The sequence below is a fragment of the Crotalus tigris genome, unplaced genomic scaffold, assembly GCF_016545835.1.
Source record: "Crotalus tigris isolate CLP2741 ecotype Arizona unplaced genomic scaffold, ASM1654583v1 scf7180000019968.627227, whole genome shotgun sequence".
NCBI lineage: Eukaryota > Metazoa > Chordata > Lepidosauria > Squamata > Viperidae > Crotalus > Crotalus tigris.
Window position 1 is genome coordinate 474,127 of NW_024097797.1, and position 13,629 is coordinate 487,755.

A 13,629-nucleotide genomic window follows, 5' to 3' on the forward strand; every position below is an offset into this window, starting at 1 on the left:
GGAAATAAATAACCTTGCCAAGAGTTTGGAAGTTGATGTATTCTATTATAGTCAACTTATTGCACATCAGATGAGAACAGATGAGCAGAGCTTTAATTAAATACAAACAAAGACAAGGAAAAGTTGCAATTGTATTAATTGAATAAAGTTTAAAGACATCAGTTCCAAATGAATAAAAATGCTTGGGCTATGTAAAGTTCTAATTTTTTTTAAAAAAAATTACATATACTGTATTCATACCTAAGCCAAATATGGTTAATATGAAATGTTATTCATGAAGGGAGAAAAACATTTTGAAATCAGTTGTGTATGCTAAAACACACCTTTTATTTTCAAATTATAAATATGTGATATAAAATACCCAATAAATATTTTTAGACTGGTTCTGTGTGGCAATCATAGGTATGTTTATTCGAGATTAAATTTCATTGACTTCACTGTTAAAGATGGCCATAATTGTAGTATAATAAAGTATACCATAAGGCAGCTTTGCCCATCTTACCACTCTTTAGATACGGTAATGGACATTATAGTTCAACATGAATGAGGAGTGCTGAGATGCAAACCACAGTTTTAAGGAACTAATCTGTAATTTAAAATACCCCAAATTAATCAAACAAAGTAGTAAATCTCATTAAGTCATCTGTGTTCAGCTGGTAATGCTTGCTGATATGGCAGAATTGTATTTCCAATATAATGTGGCAACTCTTTGTGGCAACTCCTTAAATATTGGAACACTGCTATCACCCATAATCCTTCTTTTCATTAAACTAGACATACCCAATTCCTGCAACCGTTTGTCATATGTTTTAACCTCCAGTCCCCTAATAATCTCTTCTCCGCACTTTTTCTAGAGTCTCAATATCTTTTTTATATCATGGCGAACAAAACTGGATGCAGTATTCCAAATGTGGTCCGTAAACATCTCTAGTTTTCTTTCTTATTGATACAAAAAGAAGTCATCATTATTGTTTAGCATTAGAAATGATTGTATAAAATGAATGATTGTATATGGACAAAATGAGCAAAATAATATGTGCTCATTCAGTACGACTTTATTCTCCTTTTCCTTTCTGTGTGGCTTCAAATAGTCTCTAAAGGAATCTCTAACTTACTGCTGCAGAATTGAAAAGTTTCAGAAAAGGGAGAGGTGCTTGATTTGCTTCAGTATCTATATCTATCTATCTATCAATATTCCCACTATTTGCTATGCATATTAAGAACATTAAAGTACATACTTTGTGTGGGTATTTGTATGGACTTCAGAAATCTTCCTCCACCCCACCATAACAAATGACTGCCTGAATGCATCTGTTAACAAACGAGCTACCATTTTCTTGTAGGCAATGTTTACTAGAACAGGCAAAATTAAACTACCAATATGTAGCTGCAGATTCCTTAATTTCAGTGAGTAATTTGAAATTCACTATGTCTTAAATTAATTTATGTGGAGGAAAGGAATATTTGTGAAGATAAATATAGTGTAAATTGCTTGAAACTCCAACATTTACGGCTAAAATCACACTGAAGATTTAACATAATATTCAACACAGGAAATTATACTTTGTAATTCAGTGTTACTTTTTTATTTCTCTTAAACTAATATATCCTTGTTTGCTTCATATGTATTCCCCGTCCCCCCATTTAAAGCATGTTATCATCAAGCTCTGTAAAAATAATAGATGAAAACATCCACAACTAATTTTTCTGCATATCGAAGTGAGGTTTTGAAATTAGAATTTCCATGTCCAAACCATAGATTTTCTACTGTAACCAGAACCACCACCAACAACAATAAATATTAGAAAATGAAACTAAAATTATCTGGAATTTTAGAATTCAACAAACAGGTATCTGCCACATAACACATCAGACTTAATATCAATAATGATTCGCAAATTTGGTAGCACCTGGATACAACAGAAGAGAAGAGAAAGAACTGGAGAAAATGACAAAATATAAGGATCTGCAAATAGAAATAGAATGACTGTGACAAAGGAAAGCAAAGATAGTACCAATAGTAATAGGCACTGTGGATACAATTCTCCAATATCACCTTCAGCACACATCCTGCAATGATAATTTTAATACCATGAAACAGCAATATCTGCCTATCTCAGGTTCTTGGGAAGGACTTGATATATGGATAGACTTGCCAAATCCAATCTAAATATTTGGCTGTCTATGCAACTAACCATAATGATGATGATGATGATGATGGATTGGATAGGAATAATTAATTAATTAATAAGAATAATTAAGAATTGGAATTAAAAATTGGAGAAGATCAGAAAGTATCAGGATCTGGAAATCAAAACTGAAAGAATATGGCATTAACTGTCTGTGGTGATCTCAGTGATTATCAGCACACTGGTGCCATTTCAAAAAATCTTCGACAGCACTTAGAAAATATGTTCATTAACAAAAACTTTCTCTGTCAATTACAAAAGTCCACATTGCTTGAATCCATACTTTTATTATGTCAATGCATTACAACAAACTAGATTCTTGAGAAAACCAATACCAGTAAAGAACTGATAGTTGTGATTTCACATTTTTGTCTAAATACAATAATAATTTAACACCATGAAAAACAAAATCTACTTAGGAAGGACTCAAAAGATGTATAAAAATGCCAAATCCTGTCTAAGTATCTGACATCTAGCAAATGAGGGAGTGGTGTGATTTCTGCAGGTGCAACTTTCAGAACTTCCTTCTATAAAGATGTAGCAACTTACCTAATTTGCATCATCTTGTTATATGAGATGCTGTACAGTTACGGGAATCTTTATACAATATAGTCCAAACACTGCATTCTTCTATTAGAGGCACATTTTAATTATACTCAGGAGAAGGGTTTCTCTGGCATATATGCATAAGATTGCAGCTCTAGATATATTATAATAGTTTATTTGGAAAATCTTACAGATAGAAGAGTGTTACCACTTACAACTCACAGAACCAGTTGATATAATTGCTACATTAATCCTGATGACAAAAAGACCTACTAGCAGGCTATTCAAAGTAGGGATGTACACATTGGATCAGATCCAATATGAATCAATTCAGTTTGGATTGATCCAGTTTGAATCATCCATTCAATTTGTATTATTAAAAGTGATTTTATTCAACTCATTAATACAATTTGGATTTCAAGTCTAAATAATTTAATAAAGCAAAACTAATTAGAAAGTTGAATCAGTGGGGGAATTGAAGTTTTGAAATATGAGCAAAAGGCTTTGATTCAGTTTGGAGGCAACCACCTTGACTGACCATTCAGTCTGAACCAATAGTCCAATTCATACAGTTAATTCAATTGGATCACCTTGGAATCAAATCTATAAACCCAAATCTTTGCCCAATTTGGTAGTAAGGATATGTAATTTTTTATTCAGTTCCTTACTTTTGCCTCTGACAAGTCAAGTCTTCTTACACAATTTTAACTCCCAGCTGACTTGAAGATTGCAAATAGGTTGTGAAAGATATAACAATATGATTAGATAATATATTGTTTTTACTATCCAAAATAAGCACCATGGTGAAAATCATTATGTAAGGAAATAAGAAAGACAAGCCCAATTAGGCAACAGGATGAAGTGACCTATTTTAGAAGAATGACGTTGAGAGGAATGATAGCTAAGTTAGGCCCTGAAATAACATAAAAAGACTTTAAATGCCTTGGACATAGTGGGACAGAAAGAAGAAGTTTAACTCTAGTTCAAACAAAAAAAAAAATCCCATGTTTTTGGTTGGCAGTTGATTATTATACTTAATTGGTTAATTTTAATTAATTTTATGTATTTATGTATTTATATTATATTAAATAGCTGTTATTCAGAACTAGTGTTATTTATTTAATGCCACTTATGATTAACAGCTATTTAAAAGTTTAAATATACAAAATAAATTTTGCCAAACAATGCTTCAGACCTGTTCCTCACCAGATTCCTGTTCTCTATACCAAAGTTTTTGATTTATAAAAGAACAGTTCATCCAGCAAATTCTCTCATTAGCCCTGAGGTAGAAATAAAGTGATTAACTCTTTCTCAGGGAAACAAAATATGCCTGGCATTGCATCCTGAAAGTCATGATTGGATTGTCCTCTCCAAATAGCTAGATAGCCACTCCATGAATGAAATGGAAGGTCTCGTACATGGTTTTAGTACAATTCAACACACCAATTTTACATGTGAATTTAACTCCCATGCCAGTTTCAAATATGGAAGAAAAAAGCAGAACACCTCACAGACCAATGAATTATTTGTATACTGTAAACGTGGAGTGTAATTTGGCAGGTACTGTATATAAGAACATAGAATGTCGTAGTATGGCAGAAGCTTTTCCTCTAATGGAATTAAAGCGTTTTCTAAGGAATTAGATTTATTTCCCCATTCTTCAGGATCTATGAAGATGCCAAAAACATGTTTGCTTAGTCAAGCTTTGAACTGTTGATGGATTTGATGACTGTTTTATTTGGATTTTGCTTGTATTGAGTTTGTTTTGTTCTAAAACATTTACTGTATGCTGTTTTGAAAGTTTGAATAAAGACAAAATTGAGATATAAAATCATTAATAAACCAAATAGTTATATTTTTCTACATAAGGCATTGTATAAAAAAGTAGTCCGTAGGTTACTTTTGACAGCTAAAGCTCCTTGGCCTGTGCTGATTTGCAGACTCTGTTTTGTAAGTCTTCAAACATTTTCTTTTCTTTCATTTAATTTTAACTTTTTTTAAAAAATGCATGAAATATCATCTTTACCAGTTAATTCAGGACAACCCGAGTTAAGCAATATTAGTCATTCACTGAGTCAATCAGTTGGTCTGACAACTGCCAGCTAATTGGTTCAAAGTATAACGCAATGCTGAGTCACATGTGGAGATGGCAAAATTTGGTTTTTCTCAATTGCTGTTGCTGACCTTATCCTATAAAATTACATTTTGAATCTAGGGCACCACGCAGAGTTACTTCCTTCATGGTCCTGGAATTCCCAATCAATTTAGATGCCATGAAGTGCCAAGGTTATTCTAAAGATGTTTATAGACAACTCCTTGACAGCATTATACAAATGCAGTGGAAGGCAGAAGGCAGAAGGCATTAGCTTCAGAGGCTATTAACTACTCAGCACTGAAATCACTAAACTAAAGTGCCACTAAGCCTTACATATAAGAAATAAGTGATACCAGAGATAACTTTAAGTGATATAACCATTCCTTGTTTGATCATCTTAAATCAGGAAATGTCATACCGTGCAGCTTTTTTGTTCTTTTCTATTTATTTATTGCTTGTTTGCTGATAAGTCATGCCCTCGATTTACTATTTCCCATACTCATTTTATTCTGTGCTTAATACAGTATGTTGCTACATAGAAACCAGTTCTGGATTCCAGAACTGAAATATAACAAAATCTCTTTTAGTTCCCATCATGTGTATTTTTATCAATTTGCTGTCATTTACAAAGACAGAATTTCCCCAGACCAACTTCTGATCAATAAAACTCCTGGATCTTCTGGTTATCTACAGAGAATATGTAGATAATTCTGAATGCTTTCGGAATTAAAGATTGTGAACAATTCTACTTGTATTAAGCAGCCACAGTGCAGATATATAATCAGTTTTACATAGCTATAACAATAATTTTACAAATGATTACTTAATTCAGTGGGAATGACTCCATACCTCCCCCAATCCTGTGGAACCTGGTTGTGGAAGGCAGTGTCTTCTCTCTTTCAATCACTCAACACCCATGTAGGCTCTTCTTTGAACCCCAACACAAGTGAAATCCTTACAACTATTCATACAATTCAGCAACCTGAGTTGTCTTGCAAAAGTCTCATGGAACAATTTCTCTTCTCTTATCTTAGCTTTTCTGAATTCCTCTGGCACCTCCACCTCACTGGCCGCAATCTAATTCCAGGTGGCTGTTCATCACTTCTTCCTCTCCGGAACTGTTCTTAAGCTATCTTCTTCTGGGCACTCCACAGCCTTCTCTGCAGCTTTCACCTTGGGTGGATTCCTTCACAGGTAGGACTTGCCTGCCATGCTGCTTCCTTCAAAACCAAGCTGTAAGCAGGCTCAGCAGAGAAAAAAGCTTTATGTAATCCCCTTTCTGTTGTCAGTAGCCTTTTTAATCTCTTTGTAAATCTCTGGTTGCTTTTAGTTTCTTCACATTGCTTCAGTAATTGAACTTTGTTTCCAGACCTGGTCTGTGTCTCAGTTAAACCTTGTTTTTGTGAAGCAGGGTCCTTGGGTTTGCATGCACTCCACTTCAGATTTTCTTGCACTTCATCCTTTGCTCTTGCTCAGCTAAATTTAAACCCTGAGCACTCATACCCCTAGCACCTTTTCCCCCCTTGCTTTCACTTGCACTTTGCACCAGTATTCTCATTTCTCTAGCTTTTACCACAAACCCTGGGTTATGTATGTGGGTGTGGAAGGGTCTGTTTTATGGGGTCCTTGATGCTCTCTAAGCTGTACCCTACAGTTAAATTCTGAGCTACAAATATTCTATTCTATCTGTGTATTTTATCTTAATGTTATAATAATTTAACCCGATGATTAAACTAAACAGTTTTACTATAAATAAGCAAGCAGTAAATAAGAGCAAGGTGGAGTCCTCTCCATCTTTCTTGGGTCAATCTGGGGACAGCTATAAAAGCCCTGCCACAAATAAAAATAACAACAACAACAACACTAATTTGTTATATTTGTATGCCACCTGAATCTCAATGACTCTAGATAGCTCACAACGATCAAAAGCTTCTAAGGCTGCATGTTGACACTTTCTAATTGTAAGGCTATTCTCAGGCTTTACTGGATGATTTTGCCTCTTATATTTCTTGAATGCAGGGCTTTTTTTTCTCATAGAATCCCCAGAACGGAGTTCCGGCACCTTTTTTGGATGGAACCTTGTAGGGTAGGCAAGGCGGGTTGTATGACATGTGTGAGTTCCGGCACCTTTCTTTTATAGAAAAAAAGCACTGCTTGAATGTATATTGATATTACATATTAAAATTTGTAGCACAGAAGAAATAGAAGATGTGACTGATTTTCCAAAGTAATTTCCAAGTTACTTCATTCTTAGAGACACCTTATATTTTCTCATTTAGGTACCCTGTTTTACTGTATAGTCCTGTAATCCGACATATATTTGCTAATGTTGACATTCTAGTCATACACATTTAAGGTACTAACAGTCAAAGGGAGCATCTTGCAAATTATTGATTTCTTCAGATAGAAGTGCCTATTCTGAATAGAAAATTGCTTAAAACATCATACCCCAAAAAAACTTACCCAAAGGAAAAAAAATGACATGGCAATAGACAATGCTGCCCAAACATTGCATTTTCAAGTTGAGACATTTACTTCTTGAGAACAACAAACATCTGTGCCCAAAAGAGGAAGTTTTTAGTGATGATTAAGAGAACAGGAAGCATTTTGACATATTTAAAAAATTCTTGAATGATTATCAAATTTCACAGATTTTTGTAAGCCTTTTTTCCAGTGGAAAACAGTTACATACAGTTCTGTAACATTTTCATTTTTAAGAAGGCTGGAAACAAATCAGATATACTAACTGTAAAAGCCCTTTTAAAAACATTTTATTGGATTTTAAGATCTAGGCTCTGGAAGCAATGTAGCATCCAAGGTCCCCAGGGTTCTTATAGGGTCAATGAAGAGATGGAGAGATTTAGCTCTGCCTGGAAGCCACCACTGATTTTTTTTCCTTCTTCTTCTGCCATTAAACAAATATTAAGCATGTTAAAACAGGTTCTAATTACATATAGCAAGTCCATCTTGCTATAATCTAAGATCTTTACCCAGGAGAAATAAAATTCAGCAGGCCTGCAGAGTATTTTATTCATTTTCTCTGGATTGGAACAAAAATTGTCTTTACCTACAACAGATAGGCAGATAGCTAAAGCTTACATTGACTCTTTTATGAATGTGTACAGTTCACACCAAATGCCTGCTTTATTCCAATTCTGACTGAAATCTTTCTATTAAGAAAAGTTAACCTACTTTCATTCAAACATAATGCTGTAATTACATGTATATATGTATGTATGTATGTATGTATGTACGTATATATATGTATGTATTCTAGACAACACATGCCCCATTGGGCCATTGTTTCAAAGATACTTCCTTACGCAAACAGTAAAACAGAATGATCAAGGAAGGGCAAAAAAGTTATTTCCAACTTCCTGCCAACTTCCCCATTAAGCTTCCTTGTGGGAATATGGCAGGGAACATTGAAAATGTTCCTTCCTTCCTTCCTTCCTTCCTTCCTTCCTTCCTTCCTTCCTTCCTTCCTTCCTTCCTTCCTTCCTTCCTTCCTTCCTTCCTTCCTTTTTCATCAGGCAAATAAATGGCCACTTCTGGATGGGAAAGGGAGTGAGGGATTGAAGTCTGACTGGGAAGCTGTCATAGAATGTTGAAAATGAATAACAGTCTGCCACAGGTTAAAGCAGCAACACCATTTCTCTAAACTATGTGGCTGCCTATGTAATCCCAGGAAAAGGTGCAGCTACGTAAAGCATCATAAATAGGTGCTATACCTTTCCACTCTTGGGAGATCAGTTACAAAATACTGTACAGATAGCCTAATACTATGTTTCAGTCCGGCTGGTTTTAAGGCTCATGTGCAAGTTCACTAAAGCCCTCACATAGAGACTGAAATTAAAAATATGGCCATATTTTCCTTCCTGAATTTGTTACATCTCTAGATTTCATTGGCTGATCTCCACTTGAAAGCAAAGGATTGTAACGAGACAGATCTGAAACAACTTAAAAGCAATATGGACATATGTATCCAAATTATATTTTTAGTGTAATTGTGTCCTGAGAGATACAAGATTTTCTCAAGATTCTTACTTCTTCATATTTTTAAAATCTTTCAGTTTTTTTGTATTTTGTTAGTGTAAATACAAACAAATTAAGCATACATTTTATTTTTATTCTATATGGCATTCCCATTAATGCTTTCTGCAACTGAGAAAACATTAGAGTTTCCTTCCCACATTTGCCCCAGATGCTGATCCAACCTGTAAAACCAAATGGTCAAGCTCTGGAAGCAGAGTAGGCAGTTTTGCCAGGACTGGATCACAACTCATCAGTAATTATTGCATTATTTCTTCTCTCTTAGCTTTGTCATTTGGCCTCACCCAGAGGAGCCAGTGTTATAGGAGTCAAATGCTAGCACTAATTGAGTTTCCATGTATTTTTTCCTTTCCTTTCCAAGGGATCCTTTTAAAAATCAGGCGTATTATGGTTTTAAAATGTAAGATCTGATAACAGCTCTCTGGGTAGCTTGTAAGGTGAATGAACAGATGGTTATTTAAGAGAAGGTGTTTTGTTTTGTTTTGTTTGTCATCCAGAAGAGCCAGTAATATAGAAAGCAAAACCTGGCACTTCTGACTGAGTTCAAATGGGATTCCCTTTTTAAAGAAACCATTTCAAGTAGGCAAAAAGGAATGGAATGGGCCTTGCCACCAAATCAAAAGTCACAGTGGCCATTCCTTACCTTTGACATTATCTGTTGTGGTCCAGTGGTTAGAATGCAGTATTGCATGCTAATTCTGCCCACTGCCAGGAATTTGATCCTGACCAAGTCAAGGTTGCCTCAGCCTTCCATCCTTCTGAGGTCAGTAAAATGAGGACCCAGATTGTTGGGGGCAATATGCTGACTCTGTAAACTGCTTAGAGAGGGCTATGAAGCACTGTGAGGCAGTATATAAGTCTAAGTGCTATTGCTATTAGTTGAACAGCAGCACACCAATTCCTGATCTGAGGACGATCTAAACTGAACAAATGGCCATCTCTAAGGCAAATCTAATATAAAAACTTAAATATCTCAATTAGGGACAATTACTTATTTTCTGCAGTTGTTGTGACAAGAATTTTATCAAATCACAAATGTCCTTTAGAAAAAGTACAGTGTGTAAATATGGGGAACTGAGATTATCAAAGATGTGTGGTTTAGTGGTTAGTCTTGAACTACAACCAGGAACACACAGTATAAACTTAAAAATATTTAGTAATTGTGGCCAGGCACTATTTCTCAGCTCAGCTTAAGATCTAGACTGGATCTCATGGGGGTAAAACTGAAGGTGATTGAGCTTCATGTACTAGAATAAAGGCAGAATATTAATAAGGAAACACATAATAAAATTTAAACTCAAATCATTAACCTGGAAAGAGGTTTAATATTTTGGGTGGTAACAAATCAGTGTCCTGCTGTGATAAATGAAGAGATATCACTTCGATTTTAAAAAATGGAAAAGCTAGGAGAATTCTGCAGAAATAATATTTATAAATGATAGAGTATGTAGGTATGATTAATGAAGATCAGTCACTTAAAAGTTTGAAGACATGGCCAATTTAAAGTAATAGAAGAATAGAAGATTAACAATGATGGTGTTAATTACTTAAAATCCTAAACCAATAAGACAAAATAATATCAGCAGTCCAAATCTGCTGATGATTTACGTATGTAAACGTTGGTTTTAAGTTGTTTTTATAGTTTGAACCTCCCAGACAAGAAATATTTGATCCAAGGTTGTTTACTTACAGTTCTCCAGTATGGAATGCAAAAATGCTTTGCTGCTTCCAGAAATGTGTCTTACTTGTTTTTGTACCATGGATTTCTTCCCAAATTATCTGAGGGCATTTTCACATAAGGCTTTGTTTCTACTGCCACCTCATCTTCCCTGGCCAATCAAATCAAGAAAAATTATCTAGAATGTATAAAGGTACTCTAAATTTATGCTGGAAACATGGACAACAAGAAATTTTATCATGCTTAGTGGATGTGCAAAAAAAGGCTTCAATCAGAATCAATCACTCAATCAGAATAGAGCTGGAAGGGACCTTGGAGATCTTCTAGTCCAACCTTTGCTCAAGCAGGAGATCCTATACCAATGGTTCTCAACATTTGTGTGACGGCGACCCCCGCCACACAAACGTTCTGCGCATGCGCGGCGCCGCCCCCTGAGGGGAGAAAATGGCGGATCGCCTTCTTTGGCGACCCCCGAAAAATGGTCGATCAACCCCAAATGGGGTCGCGACCCATAGGTTGAGAACTGCTGTCCTATACCATTTTAGATAGGTGGCTTTCCAGTCTTTTCTTAAAAACCTCCTGTGAGGAAGCACCTACAAGTTTCAGGGAGACTGCACAAGGGCCTCACAAAGGGCCACCAGTTGCCTTAACCCGATTGTCCTTTTCAGCAGAGGGAGCAAGATGGCAAAGGTCAGCTGGAGTTGGCATGGAGATGGCAGAGGCAGGTGGCAGAGAGCATGGTAGCCAAAGGGAAAAATAGGTTGGGACAAGTTGAATAATAAAATAAAAATAAACTATTTATTCCATAAATAATCCAAAAATGAAAATAGTTGTTATAAAAAAACCTGTAATTGTAAAAAAAAAAGAATTTCAATAGCTTAAATAAAAAACAACCGAAGAGAAGCCTCTAACAGCTTTAAGTGTACATTCTATTCCTATGAATGAATATTTTATTTGTTACTAATGTTATTAAGAATATGTTGTGGTTATGTCTGGTTATGTTTAACTAAAAAAGGTCTAGGCAATTAGTATCATGTATGACTTTGATCTTGTCTTGTAAGTGAAAGTCATGTGACTTGAAGATCATTCAGCCACAATGAGGGCTTTTTAGAAACTTGATTCAGATATGTTGTACTTTAGGTTAGTTCCCACTCTTCTCTGTAACTTATCCTTTTCTTCTTGCCTTCTATTGTTCCATCCATTAAATTATAGCATAATAACAGTCTAGTTCAATCCACATTGTACTGTAAGAGTATAACATAAATACTTTATGTTGCAAGAATTTCATATGACTTCATAAAGAACTGCTCTCCTATCATGGAAAAAAAACCTCACATATTATGGGCATCCTCTTTATATAGCTTTTCTATGTTGTTACTAATTTTCTGTTCATTTGATTTTGCTTGGTTTACTTATGGGTAAAAGAAAGTTCAATTATTCTCCACTGCAATTTATTAAACTTAAAAGTGGCCTGCAAGTGCATCTTTGTCTCTGAGTATTCTTCTGTTCTTCTTCATTTGGATGCATTTTTCCTGCCTCTGTTTTCTATTTTGCCCTTAAGTTTCCATTTCTTTTCATTTGACATCTGCTTAAAACCTCAGGTAATAATGGCATTAAATCTAAATCTTGATACTCACAATAAATATATAATGAAGTAAATCAAATGTAATGGGATGTTACTACTACCTCAGATGAATAAACTTATCGATTTCTAAAATACATCTAAACATTTGACCAATTACTTCAAAATTTGCAACATTTTTAATTACTTTGCAAAATAATGTACTTTATTTTACTATATCAAATGCTTAGAAGGATTTCTTAGAATCCATTTAATTTTCTTATTAATTAAACTTATTAACTAATTTCTAATAATGCAAATTGATTTCAGAATGTATATTTATCTAGTTAAACGTTAACACACACAAAAAGGATTCCACCTTAGTCATTTATTAGCTATCTATAACTTTATCTTCCCATTAGTCAAAGCTTCCAGTTTCCTAGATCAGTGTATGCGCTTCGATTTGTCCACATTTTCTGGCATTATAGATTTCTAGGCACAAACAGTTTTCTGAAACTGCACTTCAAAATAGTTTATCAATGAAATATGTAGCTAAAAGAATAGCCCTTTGAGTCATATATTACTTTATTAATCAAAGGGAACTGTAAACATATCAATAAAGTACTAGCTTTGGCTCATTTCCAACATTTATTATGATATCCTACTGTGATGGAAACCCTGGAAACCTCAAATATGAAAAAAAGAAAGAAGGGAGCGAAAAATGTATCTCTGACATAATTTGAAATGATGTTTATTCATTTCTGTTGAACTTCTGAAAAATCAATTATTTACATTACAAATAAAATCAGTGTTTGACTGACCAAAATTAACAGCTGACCGGAAAGTGTCTCAGTACATTTATATACATCAGCCATCAATAATCAGATTTACCAAACTGATTCAGAGTTGAAATCTCTGAATCCTACTCTCGGACAAACCCTTTGGAGATTTCTGAATTCCCATATGCTGGAGTCACATTCCATGGGAATGAATCTGAGAGTCAATTCTAACAATCTACTGGTGGGATGGAAGGTGTTACATTATGCCTCATCTTCTAGCAACGTATGGTCTTCCATGTTAACTATACCAAAACTTTCTATGTTTATAAGTTTCATTGTTTTTCAGTGAATAGCCTATTTCCCATAGCTATTCTTAATTGTGTGTGTGTGTGTTCTTAACATAAATCACCGATTTTTTAAAAAAATCCCTTCTCACCCCTATGGGTGGTATATGTCTTCCTCAATCTCAGGTATTCCACCAGAACCCTGGGAATTTGAAAGTACTGTGCAGTATCTTAGCTGTTCTTAGCACTGCATTCTTCTCGACAGAGAGCTCTTATGCTGTTCCTGGGATCTATTGGAGCCACTCTCCCAGCTTAAGAGTCCCAAGTGTCAGCATTCTCAGCTATCTATCAGTGGTATATTCCATGCAGGCTCTTGTCTTCTCATGGCACTTCCCCTGCTTGATCTTCTTCCCATGACTGCTGCTGTCTTAGATATCTTCTCAA

General features: G+C 34.9%; 1 protein-coding gene across 1 annotated transcript in view; it reads right to left on the reverse strand.

Annotated features, from left to right (window-relative positions):
* CD44 (CD44 molecule (Indian blood group)) overlaps positions 1–6,059 on the reverse strand; it is a 96,841-nt gene extending 90,782 nt beyond the window's left edge. The window contains exon 1 of the mRNA XM_039365152.1: positions 5,680–6,059. The gene's annotated coding sequence lies outside the window, so the exon portion shown is untranslated. The remainder of the gene's footprint in view (positions 1–5,679) is intronic.
* Between the last annotated feature and the right edge of the window lie 7,570 nt (positions 6,060–13,629).